At 44.6% G+C, this 26,427-nt stretch overlaps 1 long non-coding RNA gene across 1 annotated transcript; it reads left to right on the forward strand.

Annotated features, from left to right (window-relative positions):
- Window positions 1-10,789: 10,789 nt before the first annotated feature.
- On the forward strand, window positions 10,790-26,224 carry LOC137536138 (uncharacterized). Its single transcript, XR_011024529.1, has 3 exons — window positions 10,790-10,860; window positions 19,115-19,171; window positions 26,067-26,224. It is a non-coding gene; the product is annotated as an uncharacterized lncRNA (long non-coding RNA).
- Window positions 26,225-26,427: the final 203 nt, after the last annotated feature.

Genomic DNA, 26,427 nt, shown 5'->3' on the forward strand with positions numbered 1-26,427 from the left:
CCTAGTTTGAGTCGCCTGAAAAAAACGTGACCAGGGTGCGAGTGGTCACCCACAATTTTCATTGCTCTGTTACGCAGTCTGGTGTTGTAGATGTGATCAAGAGGGGGAAGAGGTTTCCCAATGATCCTCTCCGCTGAGCTGATGACCCTCTGAAGTTTGTATCTGTCACTGGTGGTGCAGCCAGCGAACCAGACCAGGATAGATGAGCAGAGGACTGACTCGATCGTCGCAGAGTAAAAGGACCTCAGAAGTTCTTGGGCCATACCAAACTTCTTTAGTTGGCGAAGGAAGAAGAGTCTTTGCTGAGCCTTCTTCTGAGTTGCGGTGGTATTTGCCCTCCAGGTCAGATCGTGAGAGATGGTTGTACCCAGAAGGCGGACGCTGGGAACCCTAGCGACTTCGGTGCCCTCGATGTACATAGGGGGGGGGATTACTGGCATACTTCCTGAAATCAATGACCATCTCCACGGTTTTGGCTGTGTTGAGAACCAGCCTATTCTCTCTACACCAATTGAAAAAGAAGGCCTGCAGTTTATATGTTCCCAGTGAAATTTGTTTTTGGCCCTGCCCACTGTTTGTAACCTGGACACACAGTCATTCAATGACCAAGTTTGTGAGCTTTGCGGTTCTTGGCATCAATAATTTGTATTTTCCCAGTAAAAAACAAAACAAATCTGATTTTTGGCTCTGTCCCATTTTCTGAATTTGAACCCCAGTGACCCAATAACCAACTGTACCAAGTTTGAGGCTTGTGCCATTAACAGTGCAAGAATGGCATCAAATAAAATATTCCCCTTGAAACTCAATAAGTGAATTTTGATTGGCTTTTTTAGGCTCCACCCACTTTTCTGAATATTAATCCCAGTCACCCAGTGACCAACTGTAGTTTGAGAACCCTGCCATTTTCCCAGGGAAATCTGTTTTTGTAACCTTAGCACACAGTAACTCAATTATCAAGTTTGTAAGCTTTCGGGTTCCTGGCATCAACATTGTGTGAATGGAAGCAGTTTATTCAGCAAAGAAATGTCATTGGTTGTTTGTGGCTCTGCCCCTTTAGTGAATTTGTACTTAATGACTGACTGTAGCAGGTTTGAGGCCTCTGCCATTAACAGTGTAAGAATGGCAGCAGTTTCAATATTCCCCTTGAAAATCAATAGGTGAATTTTGATTGGCAGTTGTAGGCTCCACCTGCTTTTATGAATATTAATCCTAGGCAGTCACACAGTGACCAACTGTGGCAAGTTTGGGAACCCTGCCATTAACAGTGTAAGAATGGCTGCAGTTTATATTTTCCCATGTAAAAAGTTGTTTTTGGCTACGCCCAATGTTAGTAACCTTGATGTACAGTCATTCAATGACCAAGTTTATGAGCTTTGGGGTCCTTGGCACCAATAAGTTGCGTTTTTCCATTGAAATTAAACAAATTTGATTGGCTGTTTGTGGCACACCCCCTTTACAGAATGTAAACCCAAGTCTCCCAGTGACTGACTGTACCAGAATTGAGGCATCTGCCATTAAGAGTGTAAGAATGGAGGCAATGTAAATATTCCCCTTGAAAATAAATAGGTGAATTTTGATTGGCTGTTGTAGGCTCCACCCAGTTTCCCAAATATTAATCCCAATCATCCAGTGACCAACTGTGTCAAGTTTGAGAACCCTGCCAATAACAGAACGGCTGAAATCAATCTAATAAATCTGATTGGCTGTTTGTGGCTCCACCCCCTTTTGTGAATTTGGACCCCGTCACCCAATTAATGACTGTATCAGGTTTGAGGCCTCTGCCATTACCAGTGTAAGAATGGTAGCAATGTAAATCAATAGGTGAATTTTGATTGGCTGTTGTAGGCTCCTCCCACTTTCTAAATATTAAAGTGGCCAACTGTGTCAAGTTTGGGAACCCTGCCATTAACAGTGTAAGGATGGTTTCAGTTTATATTTTCCCATGTAAAAATGTATTTGTTGGCGCCGCCCACTTTTTCTAACCTTGGCATACGGTCACTCAATTACCAAGTTTATGAGCTTTGGGATCCTTGGTTTCGATAATGTGTATTTTCCCATTGAAATTAAGCAAATTTGATTGGCTGTTTGTGGCTCCACCCCTTTCTGAATTTGAACCCCAGTCACCCAGTGACCAACTGTAGCAGGTTTGAGGCATCTGCTATTAACAGTGTAAGCATAGGCGGCCTTTGACCTGAGCGACCAGAGCGGTCGCTCAGGGCGCTGGCTTCCAAGGGGACACTTGTAGCTGGCTAATTATACTGAGGGCACCTGACTTCCTGTACTGGGGGCACCTATAGCTGGCTACCTATACTGAGGGCACCTACACATGACTTCCTATACTGGGGGAACCTATAGCTGGCTACCTATACTGAGGGAGGGCACCTACTCCTGGCTACCTATACTGAGGGCACCAACACCTGACTACCTATAACGGAGATCTACAACTGACTTCCTATACTGGGGGCACCTATGCTTGGCTACCTATATTGAGGACACCTACACATTAGATCCTATACTGGGGGCACCTATACCTGGCTACCTACCTATACTGAGTCTGGGGCATTTTTTTTGGGGGGGGCGCACATCGACTATAACGCGTGGTGAAAATTGTCGGTGCTGTGCTATCATTCCAAATGGGAGGGGGGGGGGGGGGGGTAACTGTCCCACTGATTGTTTTTATTAATATTCCTGAAAGGTTCTAGCATTCATTTTTACGTTTATTCAGGATAATGCACTCTTTCCATCCATTTTGTGGTTATTAATAGTGTTTTTCTATTATACATATGTGATGTGTCACGGACATCTGAGCATTTGGCGTGATATGTCACGACTTCAAAAAAGTTGGAAACCACTGTCCTAGGAGGTAACTCAGGAAAAACGGTGAATTGCATATGGGCAATTTATACTTAATACTCCTCCATTTATACTAAATACTCCCCCCTTATACTAAATATTCCTCCATTTATACTAAATTCTCCCCCATTTATACTAAATACACCCCCATTTATACTAAATACTCCCCCATTTATACTAAATACTCCGCCATTTATATTTAATCCTCCCCCATTTATACTTAATACTCCTCTATTTATACTAAAGACTCCCCCATTTATACTTAATACTCCCCCATTTATACTAAATACTCCCCCATTTATACTTAATACTCCCCCATTTATATGTAATACTCCCCCATTTATACTAAATACTCCCCCATTTATACTAAATACTCCCCCATTTATACTTAATACTCCCCCATTTATACTAAATACTCCCGCATTTATACTAAATGCACCCCCATTTATACTAAATACTCCACTCACTTAAGTAAAAGGAAGAAAAGCTATCATATAAAACATATATCATTTATTTATCACAAAATATAAAATTAGTAACATTCTTAATAAAAAGCCAGAGCCCTAACTCCAGAACCGGGGGGACAAAGTTATTGACCGATGGACCAAAGGTGTAACCGCTAGCATCAAAAATGTTCAAAAAACCTTTAAGCTGAAGCTCACAGCAAAAATCAATAATCAAATATAGTGTGGACCACAGAGCAGTTCAAAATCCCAAAATTTGTGCACAGGGGTAGAGATTCCTAGGCAATCCAAAGAATCAGAAAAATCAGGAGGTCAGGCAAAACACCCTCCTAACATGACAGAGAGCGCAATTGGTACTGCGTGTAACATTCCATCTGGATAGCAATGTTCCCAAGTAGGAAATATGATCAGTGTAGTCACCCTCTCAGGTGCCCTTCATTGGCTCTTCAGCCGTGGTATATGGATAAAGTTCATCAGAATGTCCAGATCTCAGGATTGATATGATTTCAATCAGGATATGGTCATGGAGATCACTGTGCTATAGTTCAGCAAATAGATTGATGTACAGTGTGAAAGTCCGCCAGGGAATAATCCCTTATGCAGGTCTCCAATCCATTAACCACCCTGGCGTTCTATTAAGATCGCCAGGGCGGCTGCGGGAGGGTTTTTTTTAAATAAAAAAAAAACTATTTCATGCAGCCAACTGAAAGTTGGCTGCATGAAAGCCCACTAGAGGGCGCTCCGGAGGCGTTCTTCTGATCGCCTCCGGCGGCCAGAAGTAACACGGAAGGCCGCAATGAGCGGCCTTCCATGTTTTGCTTACTTCGTCGCCATGGCGAAGAGCGGAGTGACGTCATGGACGTCAGCAGAACTTTTTGTTCCGGCTACGCTGGGCTCAGGCGGCTGGGGGGACCCTCTTTCGCCGCTGCACGCGGCGGATCGCCGCGCTACGGCGGCGATCAGGCAGCACACGCGGCTGGCAAAGTGCCGGCTGCGTGTGCTGCTTTTTATTTGATGAAAATCGGCCCAGCAGGGCCTGAGCGGCAGCCTCCGGCAGTGATGGACGAGCTGAGCTCGTCCATACCGCCCGGCTGGTTAAGCAGTCACGTGATGGAAAGCAAAGTGTAGTATCATATAGATTCAAACCATGAGGGTCCCGTGGTGGGTTGTATCACTGCATAACATATTGCACTCAGCTGAGTTAAGGAGTTATGGTGTATATAATGGAAGTCCATCCATAAACATAATGTGATGATAAAGTGCATAGGATGCAAGAATACTCATCCGTCCTGTGCAGATCAAGGTCAAGAGATCCCCCGGGTGGAGCAGAGCTACTGGTGGGCAATGAGCCCTGGATTGCTGACCGGTTTCCCTGGCAAAGTCGCCAGCATCATCAGGGCAGGCTCATCAGATGTCTCCATGCGCGCGGGTGCCGGCCTAATAATGGCGCCCGGCGGCCTCAGGACGCCACGCCGCACATGGATCCGCCCCACACCAGCACGTCACACAGTTGCGCGCGCAGGTAGGAGGACCGAATCCCAGCCGGCATAGAAGAGCCGCGCACGTCTACACCCAAACGCAGGCGTCATCTAGTGGCCAAGATGGAGCTTGCCAATGATGAGCTGAATCCAGCTCAATGGCGCACTGCGGAGAGGGGGAAGCGCGTGGCTCTAAGCGACAAGAAGGTCGCCTTAAATGACGTCCCCAGGCCGCCTTGACACCATCCACCCCCAGGTTCACCACACAAGGCCCACAACGGCCAGGTCGGGGGGCGCCCCGTAAGGAGCCAGCATGCCCAGGGGTCAACAAACATATCAAATATTAATAATGATAATAGGAAAAGTGTATATAATATGATGTGATAATAACAATATTAGTGACATGTCCCCTGGAGCACACGCTCCCATATAAGGGGCATACATTTGACACCTGCGGACGTATGACACCCCCAAAAGGTCACTCCCACAACCGGACGGCTGAAGTACCACGGCTGAAGAGCCAATGAAGGGCACCTGAGAGGGTGACTACACTGATCATATTTCCTATTTGCTGTGAGCTTCAGCTTAAAGGTTTTTTGACCATTTTTGATGCTAGCGGTTACACCTTTGGTCCATCGGTCAATAACTTTGTCCCCCCGGTTCTGGAGTTAGGGCTCTGGCTTTTTATTAAGAATGTTACTAATTTTATATTTTGTGATAAATAAATGATATATGTTTTATATGATAGCTTTTCTTCCTTTTACTTAAGTGAGTGGTTTACAATTTATGAGTCTTAGACTCAAAGGAAGCACTTCAATTAAATATTTGAGACCTATTGGGCCTGATTCACAAAGCGGTGCAAACTTTTTCGCGGACTTTTGCGCGCGCAATTTGCAGCGATTCGCGCGGCCCATAGTGTGAATATACTTAATACTCCTCCATTTATACTAAATACTCCCCCATTTATACTTAATACTCCCCCATTTATACAAAATACTCAGCCATTTATACAAAATACTCCCCCATTTATACGTAATTTTCCCCCATTTATACTAAATACTTCCCCGTTTATACTAAATACTCCCCCATTTATACTAAATACTCCCCCTTGTACTAAATATCACCCAGTAACCAACTGTGCAAAGTTTGAGAACCCTGCCATTAACAGTGTAAGAATGGCTGCAGTTTATAATTGACCAGTGAAATTTGATTTTGGCTCCACCCACTTTTTGTAACCTTGACACAAAGTCACTCAATGACCAAGTTTGTGAGCTTTCGGGTTCCTGGCATCAAAAATGAATAGAAGCTGTTTACCCAGCAAGGAAATCTGATTGGCTGTTTGTAGCTCCGCCCCTTTTAGGTGAATTTGCACCCCAGTCACCCAGTGATTGACTGGTGCAATTTTGAAGCCTGTGCCATAAACAGTGTAAGAATGGCAGCAGTTTCAATATTCCACTTGAAAATCAATAGGTGAATTTTGATTGGCTGTTGTAGGCTCCTCCCACTTTTCTGACTCTTAATCTCATTCACCCGGTCACCAAGTGTGCCAAGTTTGAAAACCCTGTGATTAACAGTGTAAGAATGGCTGCAGTTTACATTTTCCCATTGAAAATGAATGGCTGAAATTTGATTGGCTGTTTTATGCTCCACCCACTTTTCCTGGATTTGTAACCTCAGTCACCAAGTGACCAACTGTGCCAAGTGTGGCGACTCTGGCTTGATGACTGTGGGAATGGCAGCCTTTTACATTATTTCCATTGACATGAATGGGTGAAATCTGATTTGCTGTCTGTACCTCTGCCCAGGTGTGCAGGGGGGACGCGAGACCCCCAGAACATATCATCCCAGGTAGTAAGGGATCTGTATACCAAGTTTTGTTCAAATCGGTCAAGGGATTTTCGAGTGATCGCGGCACATACACACACACATACACACACACATCCGATTTTATATTTATAAGAAGTAAGAAAAACAATAGCTATTGCCCCCATGTTAAGCATTGTACAAATACTTGAATAAAGTTGTCAGAGTTGGCCGATAACTACTGCCTAGTCCTATAATCAGTCGTGTGTACAGAGGCGCCCGATCGACGACCTGCGACACGCAATCAATCTGCCCGGCAGATCTACTCACCCCCAGCGACAGCCGATTCCTTTGTGTATGCTGTTCCCCAACCCACCACATGAAATCACGCACACGCTGCTCTGTCATCCCTCCAAATAGCAACTGTACGCATCTGTGCAGTCCGGCCCAGCGATGTCACCCAGGGGTTTGGGTCCTGATGCCTGAGGGGGACATCCATCAAAGGTGTTTACACACCTTATGTTGTAGTCACAATCAACTGTGTTAATCCTACACAAAAATATACAAACAAAATATCATTCAACAGTTATCCAAACAGAAGCCATAGATTTAAATAAGTAAACCACCTGGAAACATATTTGGAACTCATGTGGCTATGTTGCGACAAATGATTTGCAAAATAAAAATGCATGCGTACTCGTGAACTAAAAACAATATTAGTATATCTGCGCTAATTTAACACTGTCCACATATGTATCCACTGGAAGTTGCAATTATCTACTTCAGGGAAGGTTGTCCAGTTCAAATCCCAAAGGTACTGTGATGAGTTTGTAGGGCACTCAACCTCACACACCCATCCAAGCCAGAAATGTTGTGGAGGTATCATGTTAATTCCACAGGACAGCACGTTTAACCCAGGCTTCTGTGCTAGCATCAGGACGGGAGAATGTCACTAAGGTACCACTCTCTCGTTTAATACTGTCTCTAAGTAGATCCTCCAATTATTCCCACTATGGATATAGACAGTTCCATAAAGTAGTTGAATCCCATGAGTCATGAATCAGAAATGTAATTTAATTGAAGAGATACAGTTCTGTTTTGTGATTAAATCCAAAGGGTCTAATCTCTAATGTGTGTGTCAAATGTTTAGGTACCACAAGATACTTTATTCAAAAGCTTATTTATTTACGCCGCTCCCCGCTGGTCCATTTCTAGAACCTAGATGCCACAAAGCTTAAAGTGTACCTGAGACGACAATAAAGAAAGATTTGATATTTACCATGGGCTTCCTTCAGTCCCATAAGCACCGCTAAGTCCCTCGTCATCCTCCCGAGTGCCTCCGTTCTCCAGTTATCAGTTGCAGTAATCTTGCTCAGTCACATCAGTCAGGGTCTTCTGCGCACGCGTGGCCGCTCGCACGTGGGCAGAAGAGCCCAACTTTCGCGGCTGAGCCAGTTACCGGGACTGAGAGACGGAGAACAGAGGCACTCGGGAGGACAACAAGGGACTCAGCGGTGCTTATGGGGCTGGAGGAAGCCCTGGGAAACTATCAAAACTTTCTTTATTGTAGTATCAGGATTAATTTACGGCAAAACAAGAAAAAATAATGTTGATATCCCTTGAAATGGGGGGATGATGGGATGATGTTGATATCCATTCCTTATATATTACATGTAGCAGATATTTTGATATCCATTCTTTAATTTTTGTTGTTCCATCATGTACTTTAGTTTCAATAGATTTTTATTAAAGGTAAAATCAGTATACAACCCATATACAATGCATTGTGACCAAAGATATCAATCGATACATTTAAAAGGTAAAAGAAAGCTGGATCAGGGCTCAAACCCACTAGCAGCCTTTTCTAAGCGCTTGTGATTTGAAAAAGCTCTTGCTAATGCAATGCTATGGGGGATTTTTATAAAATCACATCACTCAAGTGGAATCATACCCATAGCATTACCTTAGCAAGAGCTTTTCAAATCACAAAGTGCTCAGAAAAGCGCTCCTAGTGGAGCGTGTACAAGTCTTAATAAAGTGTAGCATTCAGTCCTCCACGATCTCAATCCTTTGTTTAAAAATCATGTGGATCCCGGCTAGGAAAGGATCTTTCCAGCAAGAAGCCAAGTATGATTTAGCTGAATTTGCAATGTGTTGGACCATCCTGTGAGCAAGATGCTTCATGTTGTTCATTTAATTACCTAACAGAAGCACAGAAGTGTCCTTGGGGAATGGGATCTGGAGGACGTATGCCACTAAAGCACTTATGTATGACCAGAAAGAATAAACCACTGGGCAGCTCCACCACATATGACAAAGGGAACACCTGGCCCCACAACCTCTAAAACATAAGGGAGAAGCTTGCGGGTAGAATTTAAATATCTAGACCGGGGCGAGGTAAGCTCTGTGGAGGAGCCTCACATAGTCTCTAATACAGATAATTATAGGCTACCTTTTATAAGGGTCTTGAAGCAGCGCTTCCATCTATTTGGGGTGAATAGAAACCAAAGCTCACCTTCCTATTTCGCCATATTTAGTTGAGGATGGGTCGCAGGTAGTTCATAGAGGTAGGAGACAGTACCTCCCTCCAATAGACTCTCCCTGCACCCTCTTTCAAAATAAGAAAGAGATATGTCAGGAGGTATTGTGTCCACCAAAGGCCAAAAGTGGTAAACCTGTTGTAGGTGGGATATCTGATGGGGTCTACAGCAAAGGATTGCAACTAGTTCCAACAGGCAGCAGACATAACACTCAAAGGTGGATCATGGAGTTCATTAGGAGCTCTGTAGCTGCATGTGGTACATTATCTCCAATTGGACAAATTAATCGTAAATGCTGACTCCATCAAAAGCTCATATTTCAGGTCCAACTAGGAAAACAAGAACCCTCATAAACTTTAAATAGCTAAGTAAAATAATTGAAAGGCGCTGCTACTATCTTAAATTATATTATTGTTGTTTTTAAGCTGCTTAATCCTCAAGGTCTGGGGTACCCCCTTAACCCCTACCAGTTACTAGAACAAGAAAAAGATTTTTATAGAGGATGGCGCTAGTTTTTTGGGGGTTCTAAGTGTCTGTGAGTAAAGAATATACATTCCCTCTGTAGAAATTGTTCCCAGTATGTAATCAAATATTATAGATTTATATACAACCAACAAAAAAACCCTTATATATATATATATATATATATATATATATATATATATATATAGATGAAAACAGTATACAAAAAATATAAAAAAATATTGTTGTGTATATATATACAAAATAAGAGAAGCTTCAAAGAGTGGCGCTAGATTGTAAATGTATGGGTTTATTTATTATTATTAAAATATAAATGCAAGTGAAGATATAGTCCAATATGGACACTAAGTCCTTTTTCTATCTCCAATTGTCACACAGTATAAAAATATGTAGCATAAAATAGTGTTGGCTTACATCACACACAATCCTCATTCATTACACTCATAATATAAAAAAAGAGTACTTCCTTCATAGGTGCATACATTTTCACCTTCCTCACTCACATACACATGAATACCATACAACTTTCTTACAATAGAGCCACCTGATGCCGTAAAGAAAAATTATAATAATAAGGAACGTTTCCACTATTTAAAAAAACGATTCTTTGCATGCTTCATAAAGTGCAGCAGTTCGATAGCTATTTGCCAATAGAATTGTGGATAACTTTCATAAGGGGCACTCACAAGTCTTGCAGTTTTCCCCAGATTCACGCTGTCCTCTGCAAAGCTATTCACGCGTTTGTCGGCTGTTTCAAAGTCTTTCTATGCAGGCTCCGGCCTGTAGCCTTGCAATAAGTCCCCACTTATGCCGCAATGAGAACAGATGGAACATACTGTATATACTTTACTCAAAGACACGCAAGGGGCCGCAAAAGCAATGAGTCTATGGAGACTTTCACACTTATTGAAGTGTACCAGAAGTATCCGATCCAATGCAGTGACCGTCACTGACCGAGAGAGGAGACCATGAGAGCTATTCATTCTGAGACTTCCTTTAGTGATCACTACACTCATTGGTGATCACGTGATCAGGAAACAAACAACATGGCTCCTGATCAGTGTTAGGCACACTGGTGATTTATAGGAGTTGCTTTTTAAATGATACATTTTAAATATCGAAAATATTTTATTTAAAATATTAATTCTCTTTTCTCCTTTTATGATTACAGATCACACAGCTGAAAATTGCCAGCAATCCATTTGCAAAAGGTTTTCGGGATGTGGAAGCAGATGAATGGTATAAGTGCTAGTGATTTTCAGTAAATGTTCCCAAAACATTACACTCTAGATAAGCAGCAAACGCTTTGCATTAAAAGAGTACTTGTCATTGCTGAAATTGCTGTGTAATCACTGTGTCTAAAGTAGATACAGACATTATACTGTACCAATGACAGCTGAAACAAAGTTTTGTGATTGTTAAGCCAATAGGTTTAGATGTCTGTAAATGCATAGCCCATCTAATATAACAGTCAAAGCCCAGATGAAAAGCACTAGTTGGCCATTGTGGATTTCTGGTCAATTGCTATGTCCCCAGCTGCAACGTGTGGGAATGCTATTGGCCAAAACAAATACAAACAATTGCTTTTGCCAGTAAATATCCTGTTTATTACAGGGTTTAATCACTTCTTACGTTGAAATTTTTGAATCCTCTAACTCATATATGAAAATTACTCCTTGAGGAGAGGAGAAATCTGACGCGATTAGGCTGCCACCACAGAGCTGGAGGCAGGCCGCATTGCAGAGCTAGTGGATGGCCACAAAACCAGGGGCTGGACAATGATGTCAGATGCCCCAGGAACACTTGCAACCTCGGAGGGGATGGGGGGGAGTTAATATGAGGAGTACGGAGCAGGTGGTCAAGTGAATAAAAGTTTTATTTTGTGATTTATTGGTAATAAATCAACAAAAAAGCTTTTATTAATTACCCTCACATTATTCAAAGTGTTACAAAATGTCCTAATCATTTTAAAGGGAAACTGAAATTAATAATTTAGGTTTTATACATACCTATGTAGAGGGAAGGGTTTGGATACCGCAGGGCCTTCCTGGTCCTTAGTCCAACCCATAACGTACCTCTAACGCAACGCCTGGTGGTGTTGGAGCAGGACGCTACCAAAAGCCGCGTTACAAGCAGCTCTTGATGCACCTGCTCTGTCTGAGGCGCTGCGAAGACCACGTGAGCAGAGCTCTCCGCATCACGTGGTCCCGCCAGCCAACCAGCGCTCCAAAGAGTAAACACTGCAAGTGCAGTGAATGCCAAGTAGCCATGTGCCTGGCTATGTAGAGGCCTCTCCCCGCCTCCTCTCCGTCCCCTAAAATAAAAAAAACACCCGTACTGAGCATGGGCAAACAGTCTAACGCGGCTTAGCCGCGTATAAAGTACTGCATGCAGTACGTTGTCTTGATGTGAAGCGTTACTGTGTAACGCAACGTGGGCACTGTGAACAGCCCATTGATTTTTCATTGCTGTGCAGTGGGGGTGCGTTACAGGTTGCTCTAACGTGTACCTGTAACGTCCCACTGTGAAAGCAGCCTTAATGCTCTGTAAATTTTGACTAAAGAACCTATGATGTCCATCCAAACCATCACATTCCTGTCCAGGTTTCCCATTGTTCCAGGACCAGGAAGAAAATTCTATCTCTGCAACCCATACAGTGGCTGAAACCCCCCAAAAAGTGTTCTATAACAATAACAATAATATTTATATTGCGCTTTTCTCCCTGGGGACTCAAAGCGCTGTGACCCTGCCTTATGCAGTCTCAAAGGCTAGGGAAAAGAGGTGAGTTTTTAGCCTTTTTTTAAAGCTGTCCAGAGAGGGAGCCTCTCGTACTGATTGTGGAAGTGAGTTCAACAGAGTAGGAGCTGCATAGGAAAAGGCTCGAGCACCAAATGTTAAGTGTATCCTGGGAATAACCAGCTTCATCTTGTTGGCAACCAGTGAAGAGTTTGCAGTACTGGGGTGATGTGTGAGCTGTGGGGGGCATTGGCTAGGAGTTTGGCTGCAGCATTCTGTACTAGCTGTAAGGGGCGCAGAACCTTATCTGTAGATCCGATGAACAGGGCGTTGCAGTAGTCTAGGCGGGAGGATACAAATGCATGAACCAGGGCAGGTAGGTCTTCAGCTGGGATAAGGTGTTTGATTATCGCTATATTTTTTAGATAGAAGAAGGAAGACTTGATGACAGCTGATATCTGCTGTATGAGTTTTAGATTTCCAACCAGGATCACCCCAAGGTTTCGCACAGAGTCTTTGTCATGATCGCTGCTGCAGCAGGTATTGCTGGCAGTAGTAGTGCTGCAGCTCAGGCAGTTCTGATCTCTTTCCATGCAAGCTGCATAGCTTTGTCTGCCTTTCCCTGCTGTCAGCTTGTGACTGATTATCATTCACCTGTGTGGGAATTTGCATGTCTGCTCCCATTGGATGACCTCAGTATAAAGATCTGCTTCCTGCAGGGTTTCCTCGGGCTATCATAGTTTCAGTGTAAGCTAGTCTTGCTGTTGCTCAGCCCCAGACCGTGTTTCTTGTTCTAAAGATACTTTGCTGGTTTTGCATCATATATTGGTTCATTGCCCATATATATGCATACCAGCACGTTTATTATTTTCCTTGTATTCGTGTTACGTTGATACATCAGTGACGCTGATATATACGTACACGAACTGTTTATATCCTGTGTTCAGTTAGTCAGTTCCAGCACGTTTTGGTGGTTGCGCGTATCGTGATCACCCGTGCTGAGCTAGTTATCCTGTTCCTGGTCCTGTTTGTGGATTGCGTTCATCTCTGTGAGGAGATAACGAATCCTTCTGAATCCTGTCCTGTTACCGGTTGTGGATTGCGTTCATCTCTGCGAAGAGATAGCGAATCCTTCTGAGTCCTGTTCCCTGTATCGTTCCAGTCCTAAGTCAGTGTTCCTGCTTATGTCATATATCGGTTCATTGCCGATATATACATATGTTAGTCAGACGTTACAAATAGTTTCATTGATAGCTGTAATTGTAATACGCTAGGAAATCATACTTATTGTATATTTATCTGTGTTACGTTCATCTATCTTGATCCTGCTATTTCCTGACTATCCTGTCCTGTCTTTGTGAGGCACGCCATCGCTGCAAACGCATTGGCTGCCTCATTCCAGTCTGTCTTGTTGTGGACGCTTGCTGTCACTAAGTAGTGGCTAGTTAAGCAAGCGTTCATTCTGTCTACCTGTCCTGATCTCCTCAGTTCTGGTTTATGCGCTCAGCGCTACTTTGCGCTGAGACGTTATCACGAAAGTATTGTTTGTGGCTGTTCGGATCTGCACCGGCTCTGTGCGCCACAATCTCCTATTGGAGTCAGTCCTCTCCTCCACTAAACTGGGGATATCCTGATACCTTGTGCTGGTGTGTGTACCCCCTTCACGTCAGCTTATGCATCGCGTGCTGACCGTGGAGAATACACCTCCAAGCGTGACAGTCTTTATACTGTACAGTATCTCCCCCAATTGCTAGTTTGAGGTGGTGAGCGTTTTGAACTTTATCCATCATGTGTGGACCACCTACCACCAACACCTCTGTTTTGTCAGAGTTCAGCCTCAGCCAGCTGGTGTTCATCCAATTTTGTAAATCCACTAGACACGCATTTATGGATGCTGATGGGTGTTGGGTGCCAGGCTTGAAGGACAGATACAGTTGTGTGTCATCTGCATAACAATGGTATTCTAGGCCTAGTTCTGGATTATTTTGCCCAGTGTGAGCATGTAGACTCCAAAGAGTAATGGTGATAGTACAGAACCCTGTGGAACTCCATGGGGAAGTGACACTGGATTAGAGTAGTGTGTGCCCAGACATACTTGCTGTGTCCTGCCAGATAGGAAGGTCTGAAACCAGCTAAGAACAGTACCCCTTAGGCCACAGTAATTCTTCAGTCGCTGGATTAGTATTTCATGATCCACAGTATCAAATGCTGCAGACAAGTCAAGAAGAATCAGAATTGAGCAATCACCCTTGTCCCTTGCAGTAAGTAGATCATTCATTACTCGGACTAATGCCGTTTTAGTGCTGTGCCTTTTCCTGAATCCTGACTGAAAAGTATCAAAGATGTTGTTATCTGTAAGCCTGGCTTCCAGCTGGTTGGCGACTACTTTCTCGATAACTTTTGATAGGAATGGTAAGTTCGTCACAGGTCTGTAGTTGGTTACAGAATCAGGATCTAGTGATGATTTCTTCAAGAGGGGTTTTATGATTGCTTTCTTTAGTTCTTCTGGGAAAAGTCCACTTTGCAAGGAGCACTGAGTGATTTTGTGCAGTGCTGGCCTGATCAGCTCTGGGCACTGCATTAAGGATCCAGTTGGGCCAGGATCCAGGTCGCAGGTAGTGGGGTGGAGACTTTGAATGAGAATTCCAAAAACTTCTTCACTCAGAGTGTCAAAGACTTGCCATGGTGGTACGGTAGTAGGCAGATGCAAAGTCCAGTGGTCAATTGATGTTGTTGGTGTAATGCTGGCATGGATGGTAGACACCTTGTTTGTGAAGAAGGCAGAGAATTCTTCACACCTTTCCCTGGAGAATGTGGTTGGGGCTTTAAGGCAGGAAGGATTGCAGAGTGATTCCACTCTGTTGTTGGCTATAGATACAGTATTTTGTGCGAGATAAAGTCTGATTTTTTTCTTGGTTATTGCTTGTTGGTATTGTCTGAGGTGTTGAATTAGGCTAGATTTGTGCTCCTCAGACCCTGATTTACGCCACTGTCTTTCAAGTCTGCGCCCTTTCTTTTTTAGATCCATGATGGTTTTGTCAAACCAATTAGCTTTCTGCTTTTTGGTTGCTGATTTGGTGCACCATGGGGCAATACTGTCAAGTGTTTAATATATTGTGTTGTGGTACTGGGTTACTAGAGTGTTTGGGTCCATTTGACTGTGGAGCAGATTTGTAAAATCCAAGTTGGCAGTTATCCTCTCCGGTGTTAATTTATTCAGGGGACGGATTTTGATTGTTTCTTTAGGGAGCTGCTTGATAGGGTGATGTTCAATAGTAAACTGTATTATGTGATGGTCTGACCACACCACTGGGGTTACTGTTATGTTACTAATGTCCATTCCAAGGTGGAACAGTAAGTCTAGCGTATGCCCTCCTCTGTGGGTAGCAGATTTTACAACTTGTGTGAAGCCTAGTCTACCCATGAGATTTATTAGTTAATTTCCATTTTGTGATTGAGTGTTATCAGCCCAGACGTTGAAGTCACCAAGGATGATCCATCTCGGATAAGACAGAGTTAGCATTGCCAGAAGTTCTGAGAATTCCTGTAGGAATGGGTCAGCATCTCCGGGGGGACGATAAACCACTAAAATTTTGAAGCCTTTACCAGCTGAGATCTGGGCACCTATACATTCAAAGGACTTTGTTGAGCCAACATTCAGGGCTCTGAGCTGCAGAGTTGTTTTGCCACAAATTGCTACACCCCCTCCTCTGCGGTCTCGCCTTCCCTCACTTAGGACTGAGTAATTGTATGGGATGGTTGCTTCCAATGTGGGGCCCGCTTTGGCATCAAACCAGGTTTCAGTGATGCATGAAAAATCGCATGTCTGAATAAGGTCCGCAATAATGGCTGTCTTATTGTTTATAGAGCGGGCATTGCAGAGCAATGCGGTGACTGCATGGGGCTTAGCATTGGCGACTGGGTGCACTGCCGGGGTGTTACTGCATCTCTAACTAGGGACATGGTAACTTCTGCTACTTTCAGCCTCTGATTTCCAGTAAACATCACTGGAGGTCGCTGGAAAGTTCTTTCCCTTGAATGGGCCTGGGTCCCTGAAGTTGGACTGAGTCTGAGTGTGGCACTTTTTATGGGCCTGGCTACCTTTTTTTCCTCTGTGCGTTTTATTTAAAATCCCTAGAGATTCCAGCAAATTAGCTTGTTTTTTTCCCAATGTGAGATGCAGCTCTTGATGGCCTGAGAGATAGTAAGAAGCTGGCTGTATAGATTAACATTGCTCTTTGGGAAGGAATGGGTTAAGTAAGCTCTTCCTTTAATTGTTGTTGTTTATCAGTGGGGGGTAGGCAAAAGCTAACTGCTGGCCTTAAGAATCTGCTAGGAGAGGTGTGAAAATTCCATTGATATGCAGAGACATGGGGCCTACTAAGGTTCCCTTAAAAAGGCAATGGAGTCAATATAATTTCAGCCTCTGAATGCATTTAAAGTATACTTACACATTCTTCCCTTACCCCCCAAAATAAGCCAGATCTGCTCCATGGGTGCCTCACTGTCCTGTAGCCTAATTTTAGAACTCGCCGGTGCTTAATGCTGGTAAGTTCAGGAATTGCAGAGGGCCCTGTCACGGACGGTTGCGGGGCCGCAGACGCGTCCTGGAACCACCCGTGAAGAAACAGCGATCGCACTCGATTCTCTGCATCGATTGCGCTTCAGATCAATAGAATCTGGATTGATTGTGTAGGAGCATCTGTCTTTTCTCAGCAGAGAGAAGACATCAGCTTAACTGCAGGGTGGCTCTTGATATGCTAATGAGCAGGAACAAACCCTTGAGTTCAGGAAGCTAATCTCCACAGGGGGGCCATAGAAAGCCAGTCGAAGCGGCTCCGACCAGGCCAGATATGAATGCATGTGGGGTATGGTTTCTTGACGATTATATGGCAACCATACCTCGCACAGCTATAAAATTCATATCGTCTTGTTCGGTAAAATCTGGCCATCGTGCTGATATGAAATTCATTGTGAAAGTCTGTTCGGTGATTGAGGTATGACCCTTCTCAAGAACTGGACCCGCTGCCCTAGCCATGTCTGATGTCATATTAATCTGTATTTTCCGACAAGTATGAATCTGTTATCCACCTGAATATGACGTATATCGTTTGTGGGTTACGGCAGTTAGTAAGTTTAAAACCTAAAATCTCTCAGAGGAAATGAACTGTCATTGGTTGGTAATTCAGAGGGGCCGGCATTGCCACACCCCCAAACCAGCTTCATCAAAAGCATATGTGAGGGGCTCTTACCTCAGTCCTCCACATTCCATCTGTACAGAGCTGTCTGGTGCTAGCCAGAGGACACATGGCTAGCGGCCATCTTGATCGGCCATCTCGTCTGAACTGAACAAAGGACATTTTCCATATTGCTTGGATTTTAAACTTTGCCGAACTGAACAAAAGGAACTCTACAAGTTTTCCCAGAACTGACATATTTCCACAAACCCTAAGTATTTTCTCCCTTTTTATTTCATACTGGCTATTACTGTTTTAATAATTGTTGATTTTAATAATTGTCTGTATATATTAATTATTTATATTGCCGTGAATAAACGACTTTATACAAGTCATTCACTGTTCCGCTACCCTGCTTCGCAGCTGCACAAACTGAACCAGACTTCTGAAGAGACACTACTATTGTATTGTTGCTAGCTAGACAGAATACAGCGTGTTTTAACCGTTTTTATTTGTAGATCTAGGTTCAGACAGTCAGCGGGCTCCTCTGTCCCATGGTAACAGAGGTGGTGGCAGTTATACCCTGAACTAGTGTGTAAAGTGAATTACCGTACCTCACAGGCTCCCTTCTGGTCGGGCTGCTGCCCAAATTTCTGTCGGTTTCTGCGCAAAGATCGCGACCAAAGCTTGCATGGTCTGTGTGCTGAAACCGATTGGAGGGCAATTTGCGGTCTGACCACTAGGGCTCCTGTGACAGGCCCCTAGGTCCTTATTCAATTCAAAGACTATCAAATAATATAACTATCAGCAATCTTCAGAGCTTCTTTACTAGCTGATTCAAATGCTAGTTTAACACTTTCAATGCTGATTTGGAAATTAATTTGTCACATGCAGTAAGTAAAACAGTACTATTTTTTTGCCCAATTAGACATTCGACTAGACAAAATGTTTAATCGACCATAAATTGTAGTGGATTTAAACATTCACAATTGATATTGATATTATTAAGGGCTCTTTCACACTGTCGCAAAAAAAAATGCCACATCCCATTGCAGAAGCAGTGATAGCGGTATGGGGCTATTGCATTGGTGGCTGTGCAGTGGGTCCTGTTGTAGTGATGCAAGAGCAGTAGTGTGTCATGTGTTAACCTGGAAGTGATTGCAGAAGCATTGCACCTCAACGGACATTTCAAGTGTGGAAGGGGCATTATGAGGAGATGGACTATTCAGATCTGTCAGATTTTAACTACATACTGCAAATGACAGCAACATAGGTAAAAATAAATCTGTAGAGCACTGTATTCTGGATCAAATGTACATTATAGGCATATGAATTAAACATTTTTCGCGATAGTGGTCCTTTCAGTTTTAACTGTGTAAAGACCTTCAAATTGAAGTTTTGCTTATTCATATGAAAAAAGACAGTCAAATAATAATGAAGTCAGACGGGCATAAAATATAAGACAGCAACTTTTCTGTTTTCACAAGCTTGTTTTACTTCACAGGGTTTTGACTCGTTCTCTTTAAAAAGTGAGACTGTTATACGGCAAATAGCTATTTTTTCTCTCTCCCCATTTACAGGCTACTATCGCATTTTCCGGCACCAATCAAAATGCATGTGAAAGATTCACAGGACAGGTACGGTAAATGTGTTTATCAAAAACTTTAATCAATGTCAATAGCTCTAATTTAATAAGGGCAGTGTTGCCATGGTCACCTGAACACTATTTATTTTATTTATTTAAGAATTTATATAGAGCCGACGTATATAAATATATATAAACAGTGCTGTACAGAGTATATTGTCTTGTAACTAACTGTCCCTTAGAGGGGCTCACAATCTAATCCCTACCAATGTCTTATGTCAATGTACTGTATGTATTGCAGTCTAGGGCCAGAACTACTGCGCCTGCGCAGTCCACTCCGGCCCACGTGGCGGTAATTGACAGCGCCATTCGCGCAGGCGCAATACAGAGCGACCTCCAGGTCGCTCTGACGTCATAGCCGGGGGACCGGGTTGGAGCTCCGGCGAACGGCTTCGGGCAGAGTTGAGGCAAGGGAGGTCCTGGGAACTTGGGGCTGGAGGAAGCCCCTGGTAAGTACCACTCATTTTACTATATTTGCCCTGACAACTCCTTTAAGCCATGCAGAAGGAATCTTAGCCTTTCTGAAGATTCCGTACCCTGAAGTATTGTATTGTGTTAGCCAGAGCAGAGTGTTTAACAATTTTCATTTTCAGGTTTATAATAGTCAGAGTAGGTCCCCTGTCCTTCACAGAGGTGGTGGCAACCCTGTACCTAAAATATTGTGTAGTAAAGTGTTTGTGTCACTCGCATGCTCTCTTCTAGCCTGACTGCTGCTCAATTCCAGTGGTTTTTCAGGGCATCACTTGCATCCACGAGGTTGGATGGTCTGTGTGTTGAAATAGATTGGAAAGCATTTAATGGTCTGGCCACTAGGGGGCGTTTGACAGCGTTATTTTCTTGTCAAATAAAAACCTTATATCAAGAAACAGTTTGACACCACAATTACATGACAACATATACGAAGTCTGACAAGATCACACACTTCTCGCTCCTATAAAAAAAAGTGCAAGCTGTAAAAAGGGTCAAAATAGCAAAGAGAGGGAGTTGCTGTAACGATTGTGGAACTTTCTCCGTGATCAGCGCACAATGCGTGCGCTGACACGGCGGAAATCCTCCACAAGCGTGTAATTGCAGGCACCCAGCAAAAGGTGCTACGCACCTGTAGAGGGAAATTCCTGTCAGCAGATGGCGCTGGGGAGTGCAGAGGAACCAATCCTCTGTACCTCCACAAATGCCAGACAGGAATTGTACGAAGCGCAGAACGCAATCGCAAGAGAGGCGATTGCGAATGAGAACGAGCAAAGGGACAGGTTGTATGTGTGTGCGCCAATCCAGTCGCCACCCCGCGACCGCGCACACACAACAGCAGATATGAAATAGGAACGCGATCGCGAGAGGTGCGATCGCCAGATGTGACACAAGGCAGATCAGAACAGAATACGAGGGTAGCAAAGGCACAGCAAATAACACAATGACCAGCAAGCGGTCGTGGCAGACAAGACAGACACACGAAAACAGGGACAAGCGAGAGATAGGATCCACAGCACTAGCGAAAAGTGGCTAGCGCAATCCAGGTACAGAGTAGCAGAACAGAAGGATCCACAGCACTAGCGAAAAGTGGCTAGCGCGATCCAGAGAGGCAGAACAGAAGAGATAGCTGGTAGCAACCGCTGCACCAGCTATGCTCCAAGAACAGAGATCAGAACGACTTCCTATCGACCACCGCTGGGACAGGACAATCGCAACAGACAAACAAAACAGATAAACAATCCTAACTGCACTAGAGAAATCTGCCTAGCACAGTTTCCAGGAATTACTCTAAGCTAATCTTCAAACAGAGAGTAAGGCTGACACCCCACCAGGAGTGTTACATAGGACGAAATCCTTATGACCAGCAAAGCATTGTCGGAAAGACATAGTACTTATAGTACATGCCTCCAATGAATGTGGCCAGGCAATTTGCATGACAACGTATGCAAATTCCTCTGCAAGCACAAGCTGCAAAACTGACAGAAGCTCTTCTTTCCAGAGTCCTGCAGCATGCAAACCTACACAATGGTCAAAAAGCTGCCTGCCTGCACAGGCAGCTGAGCAAATCATCACAGTACCCCCCCTCCAGGGTCGAATTCCAGACGACCCTCAAAACTGCTATTAGCAACAGACTCAAACTGAAGACTCATGAAGGTCGGGGCAGCCCGACAAGGTCCAATTCCAGAGTCAGTCCACCCGAAACCGACCTCATCGGAAACAGAAGCCACCGAAACATGCCCATCAGTACTACCAGTCTCAGTATAACACCCATCAGGACTGTGAACGCCAGAGAAGAAGCCATCGACACCCTCCAGACAATACCAACCACCTTCCATGGAGCGTCCGAAAATACCAAACCTGCCACAATACCTGTTCGAAGTGTCCCTTACAACACAAAAGCCACCGTTGATCTTATCCAGGGTACCAAGCAAAATTTCTCCCGGAATTTCCCAGAACCTTTTGAAGCTCCACAGAGATCCCAAGAGGGCAGAACAATCACCAGGCTCACATGGAGAATTACCAAGAACCCCCATGGAACCAATGACAATTCCGGATTCAGAATTACGAGGACACCCATCAAGATCAAGACTTTCAGGGACCACTTCTGGGCATGCAAGCAGGCAGGCCATATCAGAGCATGTCTCCACCGAGGAAGCATCTGAGTACGCTGGTAACCGAGGTACACTTGGGCTTTCTGGGTCACAGAGCACACTGGGGTACACCAGCACAGGAGAAACCTCAGGACATGTCGGGAACTGCCAACCTCAGAGTCCGGCACGACAAGACCAAAACCAGTACCGGACAGAGAATCATCATGAGTGGAGGTCACAGGCACTGGACTTTCAAAAGAAGACTCGGATACAAATTCAGAAATTTCTGTGACAATAATATCATCATTGACTACATATGAGTGAAGCTCCATCAGAGCTGAAAAGGTAGCCAGCAAGGCAGCAATGCCTACGGAAGAGGGTAACACCTCAGAAGGACTTGGGGGGCAGGAGACATCTCCTACAAGTTCTGCACCCTTTGGGAGGAACTCGGAGACCTCCAGAACATCAAACAAGACCTCAGGAACATCATTTTTCATTTTCTAAGAAGGATTCTGTACTATCCATGTTACAGGGCAAAACTGGAACTTTATTTTGAGAACAGGGCAGATGTCCCAGGGAAGGTTCCACCATAAACTGAGACTGAATTTCATCATCATGAGTGGAACGTACAGGAATATTCACTGGACCACACACTGACTCCCTAACTTTAATCTCGCTGCACCCAGAATTCTGTGTAGCAGTCAAACTAGCTTGCAACTCCAAAACTGCAGAAAGACAGGTAAAAATAGCAGCAATACCTATACGAGCCTCTAGGGGCAGGGCAGGAGATATTGTACAAGGCAATATTGACTCATCCAGAGTACAGGGTGGAGAGTCGGAGAGTCAGAACTTTCTTCAAAGCAAGAAAGGGACTCCCAAATGTCAGTGTGATTGGACATCGTTTTGTTATTCATGGTACAGGGCAGGCTCAGAGAAAGCGTCTCTGAATAAGGCAAAGAAGGTTCAGCATCAGATTCGCAAAACCGAAGCGCTGTCTCACTCTTAGATTCGGCTAACAATGTCGAATCCGAGGAATCAGAACGCAAAACCTGCGAATCAAAATTCACTTTAACCACTTGAGGACCCACCCTTTACCCCCCCTTAAGGACCAGCGCTGTTTGTTTGGATCTGTGCTGGGTGGGCTCTGCAGCCCCCAGCACAGATCCGCGGCCACACAGAGCGATCAGATCGCCCCCCTTTTTTCCCCCCTATGGGGATGATGTGCAGGGGGGGTCTGATCGCTCCTACTTGCAGGCATTTTGCGGGGGGGGGGGCACCTCAAAGCCCCCCTCCGCGGCGACATTCTCCCCCCTCCCTCTCCTACCTTCTCCCCCGGGAGATCTGGGCTGCACAGGACGCTATCCGTCCTGTGCAGCCAGTGACAGGACGTCCCCTGTCACATGGCGGCGATCCCCGGCCGCTGATTGGCCGGGGATCGCCGATCTGCCTTACGGCGCTGCTGCGCAGCAGCGCCGTACAGATGTAAACAAAGCGGATTATTTCCGCTTGTGTTTACATTTAGCTTGCGAGCCGCCATCGGCGGCCCGCAGGCTATTCACGGAGCCCCCCGCCGTGATTTGACAGGAAGCAGCCGCTCGCACGAGCGGCTGCTTCCTGATTAATCAGCCTGCAGCTGGCGACGCAGTACTGCGTCGCTGGTCCTGCAGCTGCCACTTTGCCGACGCACGGTATAAGCGTGCGGTCGGCAAGTGGTTAAGTTGTGAAACTGATGCTTCCATAGCGCAAACCTCCGCGATCTGCGGAGCAGACTGCAAGGCATCTAGGACCGAAACACTGGAGCAACTGTCTCCAGGCAACGGGCCCTTACAGGTGAGAACAGGGTGAGACAGGGAATCATTTGCAGAAGAAATAGCGACATCAACAGGATAAACTTTATTAGGCATATTAATTTTACTTTTGACGCTGCACAGTCGAAAAACTTTCCCCATAGCAGGGTCACAGATGGAAGATCTCAAAGATCTGTTTCTAAATGACAAAGGATCCCACACATCCTTGAGGAAACCGGCAGACTCATGCCGATCACAATCTGCAGGAACATCCGAGAAACAGGCATCAGATCGCACAGATTCAAACTGCACACTGTCAGGAGAGAATCCTTCAGGATTCGCACAGGAATCAACCACAGCGGCATACTCATTCATTTCAGATTGCACAAAGTCAAGACTCTCATGCTTTATGGATGAAAGAGTCGATGGAACAGCTGATTGAGCTGCTGACAACAACTCATTAAGGGGGTATGGTAATTGAGGTAATCTCAGCCAATTGTGAATTAAAAAGGCCAAGAATTCCAGGGGTCTTTGACTCAGGGTGGTATGATCTAACACATCATAAGCCCACATTGACATTTCGCCCCCCAACAGAATGTAGACCATTTGGGGGGCCCAGGTAGACACTGGGGTGCATTGGAATTCAGGGTTCGCTAACAGTTTCGTACACTCAGACAAAAATTCGTCTGCTGGTTCAGGTTCAAGTTTTTTAAATCTCTTAAAGGTACAAGAGCCATATTCGACAAAATCGTACAAATCGGAAATTCCGTCTACACTGGGGTTTTAGGTTTGGCTGGTCATACTGTAACGATTGTGGAACTTTCTCCGTGATCAGCGCACAATGCGTGCGCTGACACGGCGGAAATCCTCCACAAGCGTGTAATTGCAGGCACCCAGCAAAAGGTGCTACGCACCTGTAGAGGGAAATTCCTGTCGGCAGATGGCACTGGGGAGTGCAGAGGAACCAATCCTCTGTACCTCCACAAATGCCAGACAGGAATTGTACGAAGCGCAGAACGCAATCGCAAGAGAGGCGATTGCGAATGAGAACGAGCAAAGGGACAGGTTGTATGTGTGTGCGCCAATCCAGTCGCCACCCCGCGACCGCGCACACACAACAGCAGATATGAAATAGGAACGCGATCGCGAGAGGTGCGATCGCCAGACGTGACACAAGGCAGATCAGAACAGAATACGAGGGTAGCAAAGGCACAGCAAATAACACAATGAGAAGATGTGGAAAACAACAAACGCTAGCTAACCGCAAACACCGCACTCATTCGCAACAGTGCACGCGGTTATGCGCGGTCTCCACGTGATAAGCACAATAGAGACAAGCACGCCTAACTAACCATCGACAGACAAACATGAAACAGGGGACGCGAACGCTTGCTTAACGGTTACCTCACCGAGCCTCCAGCAAGCGGTCGTGGCAGACAAGACAGACACACGAAAACAGGGACAAGCAAGAGATAGGATCCACAGCACTAGCGAAAAGTGGCTAGCGCGATCCAGGTACAGAGTAGCAGAACAGAAGGATCCACAGCACTAGCGAAAAGTGGCTAGCGCGATCCCAGGAGACAGAACAGAAGGATCCACAGCACTAGCAAAAAGTGGCTAGCGCGATCCCAGGAGACAGAACAGAAGGATCCACAGCGCTAGCGAAAAGTGGCTAGCGCAATCCAGAGAGGCAGAACAGAAGAGATAGCTGGTAGCAACCGCTGCACCAGCTATGCTCCAAGAACAGAGATCAGAACGACTTCCTATCGACCACCGCTGGGACAGGACAATCGCAACAGACAAACAAAACAGATAAACAATCCTAACTGCACTAGAGAAATCTGCCTAGCACAGTTTCCAGGAATTACTCTAAGCTGATCTTCAAACAGAGAGTAAGGCTGACACCCCACCAGGAGTGTTACATAGGACGAAATCCTTATGACCAGCAAAGCATTGTCAGAAAGACATAGTACTTATAGTACATGCCTCCAATGAATGTGGCCAGGCAATTTGCATGACAACGTATGCAAATTCCTCTGCAAGCGCAAACTGCAAAACTGACAGAAGCTCTTCTTTCCAGAGTCCTGCAGCATGCAAACCTACACAATGGTCAAAAGGCTGCCTGCCTGCACAGGCAGCTGAGCAAATCATCACAGTTGCGTATAGGACTGTCGTGGTCATCTAGATGTAAAAAAAGGACCATTATGTGGACTATTTTCAAAGATGGTCCACCCTCATTCGAATGGTCGAGGAACCATAACTAATACATGTCGATTTGAACCTGAAATCAAGGAATCGACTCCTATATATAGAATTGTTTTCTCTTTCTCCAGCTGGCAGTCACCTGTGTTGCCCCAATGTTTATCCAATACAAATACCCTAAAAAAAAAAACTATTGTACTATTGTACAGGTCTATTGCTATGGTATGCTTTTGACAAGTCCTGAACACTTCTGCTTTGTTTTATTTTCTTAATTCTTTAGATTTCCTTGGCTTTGTGTCAGTTGTACTCATGTCTAGCTTTTGTTTTTGTGTTACAGATGGCATAATGCCGAAACCAGACACTCTCTCTGCTCAAACGAGCATTACTCACAGCCCTCCACACAGTGATCCAGAAATGAATGTGGAGGCAATAAGGGCTTGTAATTAGTCACGGACGCAAAACTGAAAAATATACCTTTATTCCAAATAAAATATTATCGCCATACATTGTACTAAGGAAATATTTTAAATGTTGTAATAACCAGGACAAATGGGCAAATTAAATGTGTGGGTTTTATCCACAGTAGCACATTTTATTTTAAAACTATAATGGTCGAAAACTGAAACTAATTAATATTTTTTTTCGATTTGTTTCTTATTTTTACCTTAAAATGCATTTAGAATAAAATAATTCTCAGC

This window comes from Hyperolius riggenbachi, chromosome 10 (genome assembly GCF_040937935.1).
Source record: "Hyperolius riggenbachi isolate aHypRig1 chromosome 10, aHypRig1.pri, whole genome shotgun sequence".
Lineage (NCBI taxonomy): Eukaryota > Metazoa > Chordata > Amphibia > Anura > Hyperoliidae > Hyperolius > Hyperolius riggenbachi.